Genomic DNA, 21,557 nt, shown 5'->3' with positions numbered 1-21,557 from the left:
AAACGGCCTCCGGTTCATTCAGTATTTTCTTTACAGCCTCAGTGACTTCTTCGTCTGTAAGCTGAATGTCAATGTGCCGCTGAGCATCCTTCAAACTCCCCGTGTACTCACACATCAAACCGGGGCGCCGGCTTAAGGGCAGAATGCTCCAGCTTATCCAGCAATGAGCAAGATCAACTCGTGTCAAACCGTTCGCCATGAAGGCTCTAAGCTTTGATAGTTGGGGAGCATAGTTGGCCCGTTCTCTTGCTGTCAACCTCTGAGGAAACGGGTGTGTGTTGCTCAGGCGTTCAGGGCAGTAACCCGACAGGGGGTTTTCGTCAGATGGAGAGGTATCTGCAGTAAAACCAAGTTTGGTTCCACTCTTTGGGGTGACTGTGGAGTTTGGGATGGGGGAAGGTGACTTCTTTCCTCTTCTGAACCGCCATTCCGCCCAGTTCCGTATTGGGTCCATCTGAGAACTCGGTGCGACGGTTTAAGTGAAAGAAATCCCTAAACAGTTCGGCTGTAGGTTCCTCTAGCAGATAAACTTCACAGAATACTTGGAAGTGGCAGATGTTGGTAACAGAGTTGGGACCGATGTCTTGAGGGCGCAGCTGAAAATTGGCTAGGACATCTCGGAAATTTTTTGAACCGGGAGGGCTAAAACCTCGTCCGAGATGATCAGCAAACACGACTACCTCTCCATCCTTGGGTGTAGGAGGATTTTCCGGGCCAGGGACCCTCCAGTGGATGACATCTTTCTTGGCTAAAGCACACGTTTTGACAAGGTTGTTTAACTGCTCCTCGGTTACTCGAGAGGGAGCCCAATTGCACTCATAGACTTGTTTAGCCATGACAAGGAAAATCTGAAAAATGATTATTACTGGTTTAAGATTTACAGTGGACAACTATACAGCGGTATGAGGATACAATCATATTGGTAAACCGGATTTGGTTATTCATAAACCGGAGTCTGACAATGGAACGGTATAATGCATTGACAGTTCAACAGGGGACTAATGGTATCTACCGGGTCATCATTTTTTCCGTGAAGTTAAACCAGCCAATCTGGTATTCAAAGTGTGTGAAAGAAGGAAGAAACAAGTTTCACATCTTGCTATGGTAATTTCAGATCTACTGCGCGTAGGAAAACAAAATATATTCTGACCTAAATTCCAGCGTACTAAAAGTTCACCAAGTTAAGATGAGTTGGATATCAAACAGGTGCTGGAACTACTACCGCGCGAGATCTATGTGGCTTAAACTACTACCACACGAGATCTATGTGGTTTTTGGATCTAATCCATGGATATAAATAAGGAAAAAGAAGGGCGGCGACGAACACTGATGAACGACAGAAACCCTAAGTGCAGATCTATGGTAAGAGAAAGGGGAGACTTACGGATGTTGTTGAGCAGCGGCGGCGCGCGGAGGAGCTCTGGTACGTTCAGGTCGATGCAGCAGCCAAGGTTGGTGCAGCAGTCGAAGGTTGACGGCGGCGGCCGAGGTCGAAGGGTCGGGCGTCGCGAGGATGACGATGAAGCGAAGAGGCACGAGGGGGAAAATGGAAAGACCCCCTGGCCCTATTTATAAGGGAGATAAACGACAGATGCGAAAATCGAGGAGCCGGATTTTTGGATATGAGGTGATGCTGTCGCCTCGATTGTCGGAGGCTCGTTAATGACAGGTGACGTCACGGCGGTTTACCATGATCCTAGAAAATGATGTCATGGCGGTTTACAAGATTGTGTGAAGATGTTGAAGAAGAAATTTTCTTAAGTATTGAGGATTGACATGAACCAGTTCAAATCAATCTGGGGCCTAATGTTGGGGATATTACCACTAGGCGTAAACCGGCCAGGAGAGGCTGGGTTAACTTCATAAGTAGTTCATCTGTATCTGAAACCCATGAAGACAGACGGTGACGCCTCATGAAGGCCCAGGGCCCAAAGCCGGTTTAAGGCCTGTAGACACAAACCGGTATTGAGATGTAAACTTGTGTTGTAAGATAGAAGTAGCAGAGACCGAGCCGGACACGATTATGAGCCGGCCTCGGAGTCTATAAACCGACGGGCGTCAACCCATGTATATAAGGGGACGACCCGGCGGCGGTTCAAGGACAACAGACAACAACTCGAGACTCAGGCAAAGCGTATTCGCTCCCTGGTCATTGAAACCCCATCAATTCCATCACAACTAGACGTAGGCTTTTACCTTCATCGTAAGGGGCTGAACTAGTATAATACTCTCTTGCGTCCCTTCTCCGCTTTAACCCCTTTAAGCTAACCCGTAGCGATGGCTCCACGACTAAGTCCTTTCTCTAGGACATCTGCCGTGACAAAACCACGACAGGATAGAAACTTCCAACTCAAATTTTTCTTCATAAGATCGCATCAAAGCATCAACGATATGTTTAGAAAAAGCTTTATTTTGACTATAAGCATGAGGAGAATTTAGCACGGATTGCAACAAGGAAATACAATCTATCAAAGAGCAATTATCGTAATTAAATTCCTTGAAATCCAAAATAGTGGGTTCATTAATATCTAGAGTTTTGATTTTTCAAACCCACTTTTACCAATTTTTGCATCAAGATCTAACAACTCCGAATTTTTAGGAAGCCTTCTAGGTAAAGGTGGATCGTATTCAGTCCCATCATTATCAAGATTCATATTGCAAAAAAAGATTTAATAGGAGACACATCAATAACTTTTAGATATTCATCTTTATTTTCATAGAAACTAGAAGAACGCGCTTTCACAAAGCAATCTTTCTTAGCACGCATCCTAGCGGTTATTTCTTTACACTCATCAATGGAAATTCTCATGGCTTTGAGAGACTCATTGATATCATGCTTAGGTGGAATAGATCTAAGTTTCAAAGAATCAACATCAGGAGAAATTCTATCAACGTTCCTAGCCAATTCATCAATCTTAGGCAACTTTTCTTCAAGCAAAGCATTGAAATTCTTTTGCGAATTTATAAATTCTTTAACACTAGTCTCAAATTCAGAGGGCATCTTATTAAAATTTCCATAAGAGTTGTTGTAGGAATTAACATAATTATTAGAGGAATTACTAGGATATGGCCTAGGATTAAAGTTTCCTCTATACGCGTTGTTACCAAAATTATTCCTACCAACAAAATTCACATCCATAGATTCATTATTATTCTCAATCAAAGTAGACAAAGGCGTATCATTAGGATCAGAAGAAACACTTTTATTAGCAAATAATTTCATAAGTTCATCCATCTTTCCACTTAAAACATTAATTTCTTCTATCGCATGCACTTTCTTATTAGTAGATCTTTCAGTGTGCCATTGAGAATAATTAACCATAATATTATCTAGGAGTTTAGTAGCTTCTCCTAAAGTGATTTCCATAAAAGTGCCTCCCACAGCATCTAAAAGATTTCTAGAAGCAAAATTCAATCCGACATAAATATTTGTATAATCATCTACAAATTCAAACCATGTGTAGGGCAATTACGTATCATTAATTTCATCCTCTCCCAAGCTTGTGCAACATGTTCATGATCAAGTTGCTTAAAATTCATAACATCGTTTCTAAGAGAGATGATCTTAGAGGGAGGAAAATACTTAGAGATAAGAGCATCTTTGCACTTATTCCAAGAATCAATACTATTTTTAGGCAAAGACGAAAACCAAGCTTTAGCACAATCTCTAAGCGAAAAAGGAAATAGCTTCAATTTAATAATATCATTGTCCACATCTTTCTTACTTTGAATATCACACAACTCAACGAAGCTATTTAGATGGGTAGCGGCATCTTCACTAGGAAGGCCGGCGAATTGATCTTTCATGACAAGATTCAACAAAGCAGCATTAATTTCACAAGATTCAGTATCGGTAAGAGGAGCAATCGGAGTGCTAAGAAAATCATTGTTGTTGGTATTGGTAACGTCACACAATTTAGTATTATCTTGAGCCATCGTGACAAGGAAGCAGTCCAACACACGAGCAAACAAGAAGCGAGCGAAAAAAAGAGGCGAACGGAAAGAGAGGGCGAATAAAACGGCAAGGGTGAAGTGGGGGAGAGGAAAACGAGAGGCAAATGGCAAATAATGTAATACGGGAGATAAGAGTTTGTGATGGGTACTTGCTATGTTGACTTTTGCGTAGACTCCTCGGCAACGGCGCCAGAAATCCTTCTTGCTACCTCTTGAGCACTGCGTTGGTTTTCCCTTGACAAGGAAAGGGTGATGCAGGAAAGTAGTGTAAGTATTTCCCTCAGTTTTTGAGAACCAAGGTATCAATCCAGTAGGAGGCCACGCTCAAGTCCCTCGCACCTACACAAACAAATAAAAGCCTCGCAACCAACGCAATAAAGGGGTTGTCAATCCCTTCATGGTCACTTACAAAAGTGAGATCTGATCGATATGATAAGATAATATTTTTGGTATTTTTATAATAAAGATGCAAAGTAAATAAAAGGCAATAAAAATAGCTAAGTGTTGGAAGATTAATATGATGGAAAATAGACCCGGGGGCCATAGGTTTCACTAGTGGCTTCTCTCGAGAGCATAAGTATTACGGTGGGTGAACAAATTACTGTTGAGCAATTGATAGAATTGAGCATAGTTATGAGAATATCTAGGTATGGTCATGTATATAGGCATCACGTCCGTCATAAGTAGACCGACTCCTGCCTCCATCTACTACTATTACTCCACACATCGACCGCTATCCAGCATGCATCTAGAGTATTAAGTTCAAAAGAACAGAGTAATGCTTTAAGTAAGATGACATGATGTAGAGGGATAAACTCATGCAATATGATATAAACCCCATCTTGTTATCCTCGATGGCAACAATACAATACGTGTCTTGCTGCCCCTACTGTCACTGGGAAAGGACACCGCAAGATTGAACACAAAGCTAAGCAATTCTCCCATTGCAAGAAAGATCAATCTAGTAGGCCCAACCAAACTGATAATTCGAAGAGACTTGCAAAGATAACCAATCATACATAAAAGAATTCAGAGAAGATTCAAATATTGTTCATAGATAAACTTGATCATAAACCCACAATTCATCGGTCTCAACAAACACACCGCAAAAGAAGATTACATCGAATAGATCTCCACGAGAATCATGGAGAACTTTGTATTGAGATCCAAAGAGAGAGAAGAAGCCATCTAGCTAATAACTATGGACCCGAAGGTCTGAGGTAAACTACTCACACATCATCGGAGAGGCTATGGTGTTGATGTAGAAGCCCTCCGTGATCAATGCCCCCCCCCCCGGCAGGACGCCGGAAAAGGCCCCAAGATGGGATCTCACGGGTACAGAAGGTTGCGGCGGTGGAATTAGGTTTTCGTGGATGCCTCTGTTGGTTTGGGGGTACGTAGGTATATATAGGAGGAAGAAGTACGTCGGTGGAGCAACGTGGGCCCCATGAGGGTGGAGGGCACGTCCCCTACCTCGTGCCCTCCTGGTTGCTTTCTTGATGTAGGGTCCAAGTCCTCTAGATCACGTTTGTTCCGAAAATCACGTTCCCGAAGGTTTCATTCCGTTTGGACTCCGTTTGATATTCTTTTTCTGCGAAACTCTGAAATAGGCAAAAAACAGCAATTTGGGGTGGGCCTCCGGTTAATAGGTTAGTCCAAAAAATAATATAAAAGTATATAACAAAGCCCATTAATCATCCAAAACAGAATATAATATAGCATGAAGCAATCAAAAATTATAGATACGTTGGAGATGTATCACATCACCCTCTCCTCTTCAAGGGAAAACCAATGCATGCTCAAGATGTAGCAGATGCCTATCATATTAGGTCTAAATTCATAACCAAAGAAAATTGCCATGTTGTTCTAAATGTTCTCAAAATAATATAAGTGAGGCATGAGAGTTCATCAATTTCTTCAAAATAAAACTACCGTCGTGCTCTAAAAGATATAAGTGAAGCACTAGAGCAAACGACAAACTACTCCAAAAGATATAACTGAAGGTCAATGGGTAGTTGAATAATTATGCAACTATGTGAAGACTCTCTAACATTTAAGAATTTCAGATCTTGGTATTTTATTCAAACAGCAAGCAAAACAAAAGAAAATAAAATGACGTTCCAAGCAAAACACATATCATGTGGTGAATAAAAATATAGCTCCAAGTAAAGTTACCGATGAACAAAGACGAAAGAGGGGATGCCTTCCGGGGCATCCCCAAGCTTAGGCTCTTGGTTGTCCTTGAATATTACCTTGGGTAGCCTTGTGCATCCCCAAGTTTAGGCTCTTGACACTCGTTATTCCATAGTCCATCGAATCTTTACCCAAAACTTGGAAACTTCACAACACAAAACTCAACAGTAAACTCGTAAGCTCCGTTAGTATAAGAAAATAAAACCACCACTTGGGTACTGTTGTGAACTCATTCTAAATTTATATCGGTGTAATATATACTGTATTCCAACTTCTCTATGGTTGATACCCTCCGATACTACTCATAGATTCATCAAAATAAGCAAACAACACATAGAAACAAGAATCTGTCAAAAACAGAACAGTCGGTAGTAATCTGTAACTCTAGAATACTTCTGTAACTCCAAAAATTCTGAAATAAATTGGTGGACGTGAGGAATTTGTCTATTAATCTTCTGCAAAAAGAATCAACTTAAAAGCACTCTTATGTAAAAAAATGACAACTAATCTCGTGAGTGCAAAGTTTCTGTTTTTTACAGCAAGATCACATTAACTTTCACCCGAGTCTTCCCAAAGGTTCTACTTGGCACTTTATTGAAACAAAAGCTATAAAACATGATTACTACAGTAGATTAATCATGTGGACACACACAAAAAGTAGTGGTAAATATTGGGTTGTCTCCCAACAAGCGCTTTTCTTTAATGCCTTTCTAGCTAGGCATGATGATTTCAATGATGCTCACATAAAAGATAAGATTTAAAACATAAAGAGAGCATCATGAAGAATATGACTAGCACATTTAAGTCTAGCCCACTTCCTATGCATAGGGATTTTGTGAGCAAACAATTTATGGTAACAAGAATCAACTAGCATAGGAAAGCAAAACAAGCATAACTTCAAGATTTTAAGCACATAGAGAGGAAACTTGATATTATTGCAATTCCTACAAGCATATATTCCTCCATCATAATAATTTCCAGTAGCATCATGAATAAATTCAACAATATAACCATCACATAAAGCATTCTTTTCATGAGCCACAAGCATAGAATTTTTATTACTCTCCACATAAGCAAATTTCTTCTCATGAATAGAAGTGGGAGCAAACTCAACAAAATAACTATCATGTGAGGCATAATCCAATTGAAAATTAAAATCAAGATGACAAGTTTCATGGTTATCATTATTATTTATAGCATACATGTCATCACAATAATCATCATAGATAGCAACTTTGTTCTCATAATCAATTGGAACCTCTTCCGAAATAGTGGATTCATCACTAAATAAAGTCATGACCTCTCCAAATCAAGTTTCAAAATTATCACAATAATATTCAACACCCTCCAAAATAGTGGGATCATTACTTCCTAAAGTTGACACTCTTCCAAACTCACTTTCATCAGTATAATCATCATAACTAGGGGGCATGCTATCATCATAATAAATTTGCTCATCAAAACTTGGGGGAAAATATCATCTTCGTCAAACGTAGCATCCCCAAGCTTGTGGCTTTGCATATCATTAGCATCATGGATATTCAAGGAATTCATACTAAAAACATTGCAATCATGCTCATCATTCAAATATTTAGTGCCAACCATTTTAATGCGTTCTTCTTCTAACACTTGAGCACAATTTTCCTTTCCATCATTTTCACGAAAGATATTAAAAAGATGAAGCATATGAGGCAACCTCAATTCCATTTTTTTGTAGTTTTCTTTTATAGACTAAACTAGTGATAAAACAAGAAACTAAAAGATTTGATTGCAAGATCTAAAGATATACCTTCAAGCACTAACCTCCCCAGCAATGGCGCCAGAAAAGAGCTTGATGTGTACTACACAACCTTCTTCTTGTAGACGTTGTTGGGCCTCCAATTGCAGAGGTTTGTAGGACAGTAGCAAATTTCCCTCAAGTGGATGACCTAAGGTTTATCAATCCGTGGGAGGCGTAGGATGAAGATGGTCTCTCTCAAACAACCCTGCAACCAAATAACAAAGAGTCTCTTGTGTCCCCAACACACCCAATACAATGGTAAATTGTATAGGTGCACTAGTTCGGCGAAGAGATGGTGATACAAGTGCAATATGGTAGATATAGGTTTTTGTAATCTGAAAATATAAAGATAGCAAGGTAACTAATGATAAAAGTGAGCACAAACGGTATTGAAATGCTAGGAAACAAGGCCTAGGGTTCATACTTTCACTAGTGCAAGTTCTCTCAACAAGGATAACATAATTAGATCATATAACAATCCCTCAACATGCAACAAAGAGTCACTACAAAGTCACTAATAGCGGAGAACAAATGAAGAGATTATTGTAGGGTACAAAACCACCTCAAAGTTATTCTTTCTAATCGATCTATTCAAGAGTCCGTAGTAAAATAACACGAAGCTATTCTTTCCGTTCGATCTATCCTAGAGTTCGTACTAGAATAACACCTTAAGACACAAATCAACCAAAACCCTAATGTCACCTAGATACTCCAATGTCACCACAAGTATCCGCGGGTATGATTATACGATATGCATCACACAATCTCAGATTCATCTATTCAACCAACACAAAGAACTTCAAAGAGTGCCCCAAAGTTTCTACCGGAGAGTCAAGACGAAAACGTGGGCCAACCCCTATGCATAAGTTCACAAGGTCACTGAACCCGCAAGTTGATCACCAAAACATACATCAAGTAGATCACGTGAATATCCCATTATCACCACAGATAAGCACATGCAAGACATACATCAAGTGGTCTCAAATCCTTAAAGACTCAATTCAATAAGATAACTTCAAAGGGAAAACTCAATCCATTACAACAGGGTAGAGGGGGAGAAACATCATAAGATCCAACTATAGTAGCAAAGCTCGTGATACATCAAGATCGTGCCAAATCAAGAACACGAGAGAGAGAGAGGGATCAAACACATAGCTACTGGTACATACCCTCAGCCCCGAGGGTGAACTACTCCCTCCTCATCACGGAGAGCGCCGGGATGATGAAGATGGCCACCAGTGATGGATCCCCCCTCCAGCAGGGTGCCGAAACAGGGTCCCGATTGGTTTTTGGTGGCTACAGAGGCTTGCAGCGATGGAACTCCCGATCTAGGTTATTTTTCGGAGGTTTGAGGATTTATAGGAGAGGTTGGCGTCGAGAACAAGTCAGCGGGCCCCACGGAGAGTCCATGAGGCACAGGGGCGCGCTCCAGGGGCTGGGCACGCCCTCCACCCTCGTGGGGCCCACGGGACTCCCCTCCGGTAACTCTTTGTTCTAGTATTTTTTTATTTTCCAGAAAAAATCTCCGTTGATTTTCAGCGCATTCCGAGAACTTTTATTTCTGCACAAAAACAACACCACGGTAGTTCTGCTGAAAACAGCGTCAGTCCGGGTTAGTTCTAACCAAATCATACCAAAATCATGTAAAAATATTATAAACATGGCATGAATACATCAAAAATTATAGATACGTTGGAGACATATCACCGTCGTGCTGACGGAACTCTCCCTCGACCCTCTACTGGATCAAGAGTTCGAGGGACGTCATCGAGCTGAACGTGTGCTAAACACGGAGGTGCCATACGTTCGGTACTAAAATTTGTTGGATCATGAAGACGTTCTACTACATCAACCGCGTTAAACTAACGCTTCCGCTTTCGGTCTACGAGGGTACGTGGACACACTCTCCCCCTCTCGTTGCTATGCATATCCTAGATAGATCTTGCATGATCATAGGAGAATTTTTTGAAATTGCATGCTACGTCCCCCAACAACCTTGGCACCACGCCAGGCGTCATGTTTTCCAAGCATGTATTTCATTTTTGTATAGTACCTAGTAAACACATTTCCTTAAAATATCTGCCCATTCCTTGTAAAAGGCATGAGAATTTACTAAATAGCACTATCGTGGTTCTCCAGACCGTTCTCGTGCACCTTTTCATGCACCGATTGTTTGAATTTGAATTATGTGCATTAATGCCTAGAAAATGCACATAATCCCCTAAATATTGTAAATGAACCCAGAAAAGTGCCAAATTTGAACACGGTGATTTGTAGGGTTTATGTTCATCGTAGAAAAAAACTCATGGACAAAGGACGAAGGAAATTTTGATTCCCATTAAATCTCAGATATTTACTATCGCACACGATTCATATCCGTCGCCTCTTTGAACCGTGTGTGTTCACCCACACATGCAAAAGGAAAAATAAAACCCTCGCCCACTTCGTCCCCAGCCACTCGCCATGGACTCCTCCGCAACTATGCACCTCATCAACTTCTATCGCGGCGGCCACCCTAAGCTCAGCGGGTGTTGTCGGCGGGTGGAGGTCGCACTCCAAACGGCACGGGATTTCGCCCCTACCGCTTTCCGTCGCCTATCTTCACCGACATTCTAGACTCTGGTCGATTGGGGTTTTCCGCGGGATTGTGCCGGGGATTTTTCTCATGGAGAAGGTAATCAACTTAGCAAAATATTCACTCATCTCTTATCGTAGTACGTCCATCGCTGTTAATCAACCGGCATAAATCGCCGTGGATTCATTTTTCTTCTAGCTGATTCGTGGGTGTTCATTCATGTGTGCACAGTGCGAGCACAAATCGGGCAAGTATGGTCGTGGCCAGTCGGAAATGAAGTTCTATCTCACCATTCCGGATGACTTCAAGGAGCGCTCGGTATGTTCAATCTTAACCTACCACGGTCGGCATGGCCTAAATTTGTGAACATATACCGTCTGTTGCTACATTTGGATATAAGGTACGGTGCCACGTGCAGCCTAGATGTCGAAGCCGATCCTCCACCCCTATATTAGGCAAATATATGATGTATTATTCATTCAGTACTCTCATATTTGCATCAAATCTTTGTTACATTATCTATTTTTAATTATTATTTTTGTACTTTGCTTTCATCTATATATTGATCTGTTCTTTCAGTTACTCGCATATTTGCATCTTGCTCTGTTATTTCAATATATCTAATCTACGATCTTAATTTTCATTTCATTCCATACATCCCTTGCTTTGCAAGAACAGGAGTAGAAAGAAATCTTGGGCTTTACTTTATTGATGACTCCATGGATGTCATATTGACAATGCAACATGGATTTACAATGATGGTTAGCATAGAACTTGATAAAGATGGTCACTCCTATTTTGATGTGGACCTTTGGAGAAAAATGTCTAAGTGTTATGAACTGGAAGCCGATCAATGTCTGATCGAGGTTAGTGTCCTTTCAACTTTCTCCATGCTGGTATATTACTTAGCAAAATCGGGGTATTTGTTCTGACTAATTGATCACTATTTAAGCAACCAATTGTGATTTCATTTTCTGACTCCGTTCCTACACAGTAACAAATTCTATTTACCAATTTATGCACACTATATATTCTTCTGCCATGTTCTGAATAAATAACATATTTCCACCTTTTAAGCAGGATATGTTGGATGCATAGTGAATGATCTGTATGTTATTAAGCGTACCAGATTTCACTGGAAGGACTTGAAGCATGTCATAAACTTTGTTGATAATCTGATAGAGATAGCACAGCGTATGAACGCTGGATTTTGGATGGGATTAATTATACCTATGGTGCACACATTGATCAAGACCAATTGTGTGCACAAAACGCTAGTAAAAAGTCTTATTTTAATGTTGATGCTCATAAACTATATATATCTTCAACGATATGTTACAATTGGTTTTTATTCTACATTTCAACAGAAATTGCCCGCTGTAGCAGTTCCTGGATCGATTTCCCGGTGTGGTCGAATTACACTTGTGCCTGCTAATAACGCCAAAGTGATTGCAAGGTACTGCATTTCTTGCAGAAATGGAACCATTCAAATTAACAAGTTCTCGCTTGTCGTGGCAATGCATCCATATTGGAAAATTGGAGACACTGTTCTACTCCTACTCTACCAAGGCACAAGAGGGCTCTTCCTTTTCATTGACGAGATGCCGAGTCACCGTGATCAAGCTGCTTCCAGCGGATAGTTGTGGTTGTTGGCCCTCAGCCTCTTAAAATATGCTAGCTATTACTAAGTTAAGTATGTAGATATGGACCATATGGTTGTTGGCCCTCTGCCTCTTAAAATGTGATAGTTGTTACTATGTTAAGTATGTAGATATGGACCATATGGTTGTCAAAACTGTGTTACGAAGATCCTCATTTTATCGAATAGTGTAACCACTATATATATGTTACTCAAATGTTGTTAGCCAAGTTCTTAAATTTTCATGGAAAGTATTAGTATCATACACAGTTCATTGAGTTTAAGCATGTGCCCGATGTCCAGAAGGCATTTGCATATTAACTGTCCATATTGCAAATTCACACACGTGTTAACATAAGGAAACATATGTGTAACTTACTAATCATCGCACACGAGTACTCGCAGACGCATCGTGTGCGATACTCCTAGCCACCGCAAGCAACTAGTTTGCATTTTTCAAAAAAAATTGTACACACAAAATCGCACCTGAACTAACTGTATTAACCGTCTGCGTTGTAATTTCTCATCGCAACAGTTCATCCGAGTTGGCTGTTTGCCGCGTATCACACACATCTTGTTTACACGACTCGTTTGTATTCTTTTGGCTCATCGCAAATAGTTCATCCATGTGAACTGTATGCCGCATATCACACACATCTTGTTAAGTTGAACCATTTTTGTTGTGTTCCCTAATCGAAAACAGTTCATCTGAGTGAACCGTATGCCGTATATCACACACACCTTGATCTGGCTAACCGTTTCTGTTGCACTCCCTAATAGCAAACAGTTCATCGGAGCGAACTATATGCAGTATATCGAACACACATTGATATGGCTGCCCATTTCTGTTGTTCTGCCTCATCGCAAACAGTTCGAATGGATCAACTGTGTGCCCTGCATCGCATACGCAACTAGAACCGGAACCATGTTTGATGGCTCCGCCATCGCAAATGTTTTGCATCTTTTTTGACAGTTTTTTTACATCACCGTTTGCGATTAATGCATCGCACATAGTTTCATCAAAGGGTCTCAGATCGTAGTGTCGCGTTAGCAGCATCCTGCAGTAGTGGTTGTCTTTTACGCTAGCCGGAGTTTGGATGAGGAGCAAATAATCTAGCTACTACTGAAAAATAATTTCTTGCTATTTTCTTTGCCTGTGATAAAATTCCGTCCTTACATTATTAATTCGAAAGTGATAGTTCATTCGGATCATCGTGCCTTACAATACCTTGTTGCAAAGAAGGACGCTAAGCCCCGATTGATTCGATGGATATTGTTACTTCAAGAATTTGACTTGCAGATACTAGACCAAAAGGGAGAGGATAATCCAGTGGCGGGTCATCTGCCGCGCATGGAGAGGATACCATATGATCCGGTCCCTATAAATGAATCCTTTCCAAGCGAGAGTTTGGCTATGATTTAAAAAATAGAACCTTGGTTTCTAGATCATGCAAACTTTGTTGTAGAAAAGTACATGCACCCTAATATGAGTTATCATTAGAGGAAAAAGTTCTTCGGCGAGCTGAAGTGTTATTTCTAGGATGATCCTTTTCTTTATTTGCATGGACCAGATGATATGTTAAGGCATTGTGTTCTAGAGCATAAAATGAATGCTATACTTGAAAGCTGCCATAGCAGCCCTTATGCGGGACATCATGCTGGTGACAGGACCACTGCCAAGGTGCTTCAATATGGATTCTATTGGCCCACTCATTTTAGAGACGCCCACAGGTTTGTAAAAAATTGTGATGCTTGTCAACGCATAGGTAACATAGGAAGAAAGCAAGAAATGCCCAGGAATTATAGTCTAGTTTGTGAACCCTTCGATGTTTGGGGATTGGACTATTTGGGATCTTTTCATGTTTCTGATGGCTACACCCATATTCTTGTGGTTGTAGATTATTATTTTTGCGAATTACTGTAGATTACGTTACCAAGTGGGTTGAAGCCTTACCGACTAAACACACATATGCGGCTACTTCGTTGAAGATGATAAAGGATATCATCTTGCCCAGGTTTGGATTTCCTAAAATTCTTATCACTGTTGGTGGATCTCATTTTATAAAGGGAATTTTCTGAAGGATACTTCATAAATATGGGGTAACCACCAGGTAGGTTCCCCATATCATCCACAAACCTGTGATCAAGTGGAACTCTCCAACCGGGAGATAAAAACTATATTGCAGAAGATGGTGCAGAAATCCAGAAAAGACTGGGTAGGTAAATTAAATGAAACACTTTGGGCATACCACACCGCCTACAAGAATCTCGTGGGGATGTCGCCATACAAGATGGTGTATGGTAAGGCTTGTCATTTTCCTTTAGAGCTAGAGCATAAGGCTTTTGGGGCTATTAAGAGTATTAATTTTAATCTTAAGGAGGCTGGAGAGAAAAGATTGCTAGATATACATGCTTTAGGAGAGCTTCCTAATAGTGCTAACGAGAGTGCCAGATTGTTCAAGGAGAAGGTTAAAATGTGGCACGATCGTAAGATACTAAAATGAACTTTCACTGCTGGGGACAAGGTCCTCCTATTTAATTCTCGTCTAAAGTTGTTTCTAGGGAAGCTCATCTCCCGTTGATAAGGACCCTATGAGATAGAAGAGGTAAATAACTCCGGTGTTGTTAGGCTAAAAGGAGGGAAAGACGGACCTTGGATTGTGAACGGGAAACACTTGAAGCTTTACCTCGCAGATGAACAAAAGGAAGACCGAGAAGTGGAAGAGGTAAGTTTTCTCACCCTCGAGCAAGCCGAAGCTCTTTGGAAGGAAAAAGGTATGAAATAATACCCAGCAAAATGGATGTGAATAAAATTTTAGAATTTTGGGTTTCATTTTCCTTATTCCTGTTAAAACCTAAGTCTAAAAAGTTGGAATTTTCATTGTTAGTTGGAGGCTTTGTCACTAGCTTTCAGGAGGAGAAAAATCTCTAAGGGAAAAGTTGTTGTTGCAACCAACAGCACAGAAGATGGTGTTTCAAACGACTGTAGGCGCCCGCTCAAGTGGTCGCATGGATGGCACACAAGAGAGGCAAAACTTCCAGAAACAAGATGGTGTTTCATGCAGACGCTAGCGCCCGTTTGAGCGGTCGTCTGAGTTGCCCTCAGCAGAGGAGGAAATTATAGAACAAACGCCGGTGTATCAAATGAGTGCGCGCGCCCATATGGCCGCTCGCATGACCTTATCGTCGCCATAGGAAAAAAAGAGAGGGTCTCGACAGTAGGCCAAATGAACGACCATACATGCACAAGCTCTCGTATGGAAGGCCGTGTTTTGGTATGTTTTCAAGATTCCTTCCCGATTTTGTTATGATTTCTTTCTAACTAACTTTTTATCCTTGATCTCGTGATTACCTGTAAGCATAGACTTTATAAGGAGGGAAGGGCCACACCATTGAGCCGTAAACCATTTAATCTCACATCTCTTTTGCTTCCCTTCTCCACCAAAAATCTTTAGTTACAGATCACGAATTCGGCTGCCACCATGAGCAACAAGGGCTCATCCACGTGTGCTCGCATCATCCCCTTCCCCGACTTGGATGATGTTGTGCCCTCGGGATGGGAAAGCTTGAGTAAGCTAAGCCTCAAGGAGGAGTCGCGTCCAGAGAAGAAGGACCTTGACGAGAAGGTCGAGGTGGTGGAGATCAAAGAGGAAGAATAAGAAAAAGAAGGAGATGATGATACAAGTCTAGATGAGTATTCTCCTAATCCCTATCAATTCAATATCCATGGATATATTCCATTATTTCCCCTGGGGCCTCCTCAAGCTGAGTGGGAAAAGGAGCCGCCGATCCCAGAGGAGATGAAGGAAAAGATCAGGGAATTGGGGAAAGTTTCTAAGGCTTGTATTAATGTGATCAGATAAGGAATTGATTCTTACTAGTTGATGAGTAAAGACTTGGAAGCAAGGTTAGATGGTCTTCTTCATAAGGTCGGGCTTATGATTTAAGCTCTTAACAACAGCACTCCACAACTTGATTTTTTTGACCCAGGTTGTAGATGATCAACAAGGCATGATTGAGGGGATGAATAAGAAAATCAAAAGCATATGTGTTGCCTTCCAAGATTCCCAAGAGTGAGCATATAACACTTAGTGCCTAGATTTGCCCGGCTTGATTGTAAGCTTAGGGGAGATTCATGTGAACTTTGTATCTTTACTTTTATGCATTTCCTTTCTGCAAGTCAAGATTAGGATTTATTTTCAATAAGGTTGAACTATCATTTTTCTCTTGAATAAGGGATGATCCTTTCCAACGAGCATACACATATCTTGATGTGTGAGACCATTATTGCTAAATTGAGAACATACTCGATGACTTTTGTGATCTAAATAGTAGCCCATGATTACTTTCAAAATGATTATAAGCCCCCCACACTACAGTTGTCAATTTTTTTAGATAAGATGAAATAACTACATATGCTAGTTCATTGAAGGTTTCAACTCACAAGAGGGCAAGCAAAGAAATTAATCCTCCTAAAAATTAAAGTGCTTTCGCAAAATAAGTCTTGCCGAGATTCATGTTTGGCTTACATATCAAACAAAAGATGAGATATAACATGTCTCAGTGACAGGAGACTTAATTATATAAAGAATATAAAGTTCCGAAAAGAATAAGAGGAAAGGAATAACGGCTTGTTCGGCTGAAAGAATGATGAACTAGGATATGAAGTTGTTACATGTTCACAATAAAATTGAGCGACAAAATGTGGATGTAACATCCCAAAATTCTAAATTTTGGAATGTTATAATAAATAAATAGTTTTGATTGATTGATTGTTTGTTGTGTGATTGATTGAGTGAAATCTGAATTTTTTTTGGAAAGTTGAATGAGAGGGAATGAAATGACTTTCCCCGACTTTCACTTTGCCTTTCGATATCCATGAATTCAAATTCAATTCAAACACAAAACCCTGGAGAGAAGATGATATGATTCTTCCATTTAAATAAATGAAAAGGGTTTTTGAAAAGATTTGAATTCTATTTGGAAATATTTCAAATTATAGAACTTTATGCAACTCAATGATTTTCTTGAGGGAAGATAAAATGACTTCTTCAATTATATGCAATATGAGTTGGAAGTTTCAAAGAATCAAATTGAAAGTCATTTGGAAGTATTTTGAAACTCCCTTTCAATTTGGAATTATTTGGATTTTATTCAAATTATTTTTCTCCTAAAAATAAATAAATGGAAACCAGGGTAAAATGATTCCCTTCAATGGAAAATTAGGAGAAAATAAATTTTAAATCATTTTGGTATTTAAAAAAATGATTTTTATTGAGTTTTATTACAATAGCAGTGCTGTTTGAATTTTTTTTCCGATTTTGTGTGAATTTTGTTTGAACTTTAGAAATAGTCCATGCTATAGGAAATTTGTTTCTGAAAATTTTGATATATTATATGTCTATGTATAATTTCAGTTCTTTTACTTTTTCTATTAGTTTTAGTCTCTCCTAAAAAAGGGGGAAATCCCAGGCACGACCAGGCCAACCGGACCAGCCAGCCACCCGACGCGGCCCACCAGCAAGCCGTGCCGGCCTGCTCCACCCGTGCCGCGCCTGAATCCCCTCTCCCTCGGTCGCGCGATCCCTTTCCCCTCTCTCCTCTCTCGCTGACGCGTGGGACCCGCTGTCGCCTTCCTCCTCCCGCACGCAACGGCCCGAGCCGGATCGCGCCGCCGCCACAGTATCCCGGATCTCTCGGGACCGAGAATCCCCTCGCCCAACCCCTCCTCCAAGTCTCTGGGCTATAAAAGCCCCTCCCTCTCGTCTGATTCCCCCCTAAAGCCCCTACCCCTCTCTCTCATCTTGCCGGAATTGCTCGCCGGAGCCCGAGCTCCGCCGCCCGCCATTACTGCTGCAGCGCTCCACTCCGACCACCTCGTCGCCGTCTAAACCCACCACCGACCCCTCCTCGCTCACCGGCACCTCCCCAACCCCTCGCCCAAGCTTCAACGCCTCCAGAACGAGCTCGCCGTCGACCACCGAACGTCACCGCCGCCGTCGAGATTGCCCCGCTCGAGTCCGTCATCCCCGACCCTCGTCGACTCCACCCACGTGGCTGTTGCTATCGTCCGCATCTCCTGGAGCCGCCGCCGTTGCCGGAGGACCACCGGAGCAGCTGGGTGCGTCGACCCGAGCCGCCGGAACCTCGCCGGAGTCACCCCGCCGCCGCGGTGAGCTCTCTCCCCCTCCTCATCCGTCCGATCTACTTTATACGACCCAGATTAGATTAGAATCAAACGGTTAGGTTTTTTTTATTAGATCGGTTCAGGTCTAGTCGTTTTAGCCGATCGGTCTTTCTGTTTTAGCCCGTACACGTTTGTGTTATTTTACGACCGAGCGCTAGATAGTACAGATCGCCCACCACCCTGGCCCGATAGCAGTAGGCCACGTAGCTAGTGCCCGATTGTTTTTTTTTCGTTTCTGTTTTAAAAACAGAATAGTTCTGATTTTATATTGCTTATAACTTTTATGTTTTAGATCCAAATTTGGTGTTTCTTTTTGCATTAGTTTTATAATTTCTTGAAGTTTCTGCTAGTGCAATTGGATTTTATATTTAACTTGTTTAAAATTGAATTTGATGAAATTTGTTCAAATTAGTAATTTGGCCATAACTTGCGCTTTATAAAATATTTTTGATTGATTCTTTTTGCTCCTGGTCACTAGGACCTTTAACTATCTAGTAGCTTATAGTGATTTATTTTTAGTTTATTTTAAATAAGTTTTTAGCAAAACAGTACTGTTTTAGTTATAGTTTTGTTTTAAGTCTTTTCTTTATTGCTTTTATTAGTTTTAAATTATTAATTTTTTGTCACTCTTGAAAAATTTAGTTTAGTTTCTGTTAGTCAACAAAAGAAAATTTTGTTTTTGTTTTAAAATTTTATTTTACTTAGTTTTGTAGGAAAACATGTTTAGGTCATAGTTAGTGTTTCATAAAAGCTTTTTATTTGTTTCTTTTTACAATTTTTTTTTATGAAAAATACTTTCTGTTAACTTAGTTGTTTTACTTTGTATTTTCTGTTAATTTATTAGTTTAGTGTTTTAATTGTTGTTAAGTTTTTACTTAGAACAAAACTGTTTTGTGTTATGTATTAGAGTTTTCTTTAGTAGTTTTGTTGTGTAGTTTTCCTTTGTTTTTATTTGGTGTCCCTTGTTGATTTGCATTTTATTTGTTGGTTTTATTATGAGTGTTAGAATTGCTTGCTAGTATGTTTGCTTATATGAATGCTATGTTTGACTATATAGATTTTCAACGGAGTGACGAATAGTTCTACCAAGTCATTATTCTGAGAGCGTTATTATCTTCATCAAGTATTACCAGGCAAGTTCACTTTGACCATGCTTTCATACCTATGTTTTTACTGCATTTAGTGGCATCTTTGCAACAACCCTCCAGTAGTGATATTGAATTCTTGTAGTTGAGCAGTATGCATGAGGTAGGAACCCATCACCCTGTTACCAAGCCCGGGACGTCATTTATTTTAATGCTACGCTATAGTAGACGGGGTTTGGTATGAGTGCACGAGAGTGGTGTGAAGAAGGAGGACTCTACGTCAATGACGACAACTCCATGATGGCATATGCGAGGACTGTATCTTCAAGGCCTCAAGACTTCAAGACTCGAGACAAGAATTCAATACACACTACTGGGTGAAGGACGGTTGACGGGCACCCTGGAGAAACCAGTGGATGGTCGGGATGCATGGAGAAGCGCCATGACATCTTGCGGAAAGCTTCACCCAGACTCAAAGAGACGGAAGAATACTTCATGCCCGGAAGCTTACCTGTGCAACCGCAAGTCACTATGGGATCTGGCTTGGTTGACCTTAGTGGTGACTCTGGCTGGGACGGTGCTAGCAGATGTAGAACTACGGTAGGATTGGATGAGCACCAGACAGTGGTCAGAGGAACTCTTTGGAAGACCATGTTTCGGTCATCTTGTTCTCAAACACCCTGAAGTGCGAGAACGTAAAAAGAGGGATCGAATCTTGCGGGTAAAGTGTACAAACCTCTGTAGAGGGTTTAAACCTAATCGATTAGCCGTGTCCCCGGTTACGGACAATTTGAGCCTCTGGACTTGGATCTATCTCGGAACTCTCAACATCGGACTGATAACATAATTGTGGGCAACTTATGATGATTTGGGCCATGAGACATCGGTTAGCGGAACCATGTCATGATAGGAAACTCCGTAGTATAGACTCCAGAATTTCTTTGATGTAGGGAAAATAAAATCAGCTTTTACGCAAACAAAACTCAGATACAGAGCCACAAAGCCATATTGCATATAGTATAGTTTATCATCTGTTTTCTTACAGTGATCTTGCCGGTACATTCAATGTACTGACCTACACGGCTGCAACGTATCATGTTGCAAGATTTTCTTCAACGAGTAAGAGTTACGATACAGGGTTACGGTCTACACTCAACTTGCCGATGGCGTTGATGGGACTCCACCCCCGTTTAATTGTTTCCGCTGAGTATTATGAAGTATATATCAGTTTTACATTATTTATACATGTGATTGCACTTTGATATATACATTGATGTACTGTGTGTGCCAGCATACTGATCCAGGGATGGCACAGAAACACAGAGACTTGACCGTCTGAGGTCGGGTCGCTACAGTGGATGTATGCATGATCCTTATAATGGTGAATATGAGCTACCATTTATTACAAATCTCTCATCTCAAATAGTTCCTTTAGAACACTAATGGACTCATCCTTCTACATATCCGTAACTCATAAACACAAGGTTGACCTTGTTTTTACAAGCCACAATACTTGCTTAGGCATGAGCAAGACTTAAGCCTCGAGGAGTTGATGAGTCCAAATTATGTGATGTTTTTACTAAGTATTTTGTGCCTACATAGTAGGCTTTGTGGAATTTTACTGCGTCATCCCTCGGGTAACGTATTTTTGATCAATTATAATTTATTGGAGAAAATCCTCAGAAATAGTGCTGGAATCACGTATTTAAGGTGATGGTCACTTTCCATAAAAGAATCAAACAAAGAGGCCAAAGGAATAGACGTCGTCGTGCCTCTAGCACAAAAGATGACGTTTCGTACGGCCGCAAGCACCCGTATGAGCGTTCGTATGGCACGCCGCCACCGTTGGATCAAGTATTTTCACCCATCGAAATAGATTGTGAATCAGACGCTCAAAAACACCAGAAACACATCCAGAAGGCAGAACCCTAGCCTCTAGAGTTCATCTTGAGGAGGGATTGTTCAAGGAGGAGGGGATCCTTCTCATCACGAAAGAGGACAACATCATCACCACCGTCATCGTCATCCACTACATCATCACCATCATTATCCACATCCTTATCATGTGCAATATCAAGAAGGCTAGTGGATCCTTTGGTGTATCATTTGAATATATCATACATGTTTTTGTGCGTACGACAATC

The sequence above is a fragment of the Triticum aestivum genome, chromosome 5D (genome assembly GCF_018294505.1).
Source record: "Triticum aestivum cultivar Chinese Spring chromosome 5D, IWGSC CS RefSeq v2.1, whole genome shotgun sequence".
Taxonomy (NCBI): Eukaryota; Viridiplantae; Streptophyta; class Magnoliopsida; order Poales; family Poaceae; genus Triticum; species Triticum aestivum.
The sequence above is the reverse complement of the archived record's forward strand: the minus strand, read 5'-3'. Positions refer to the sequence as shown.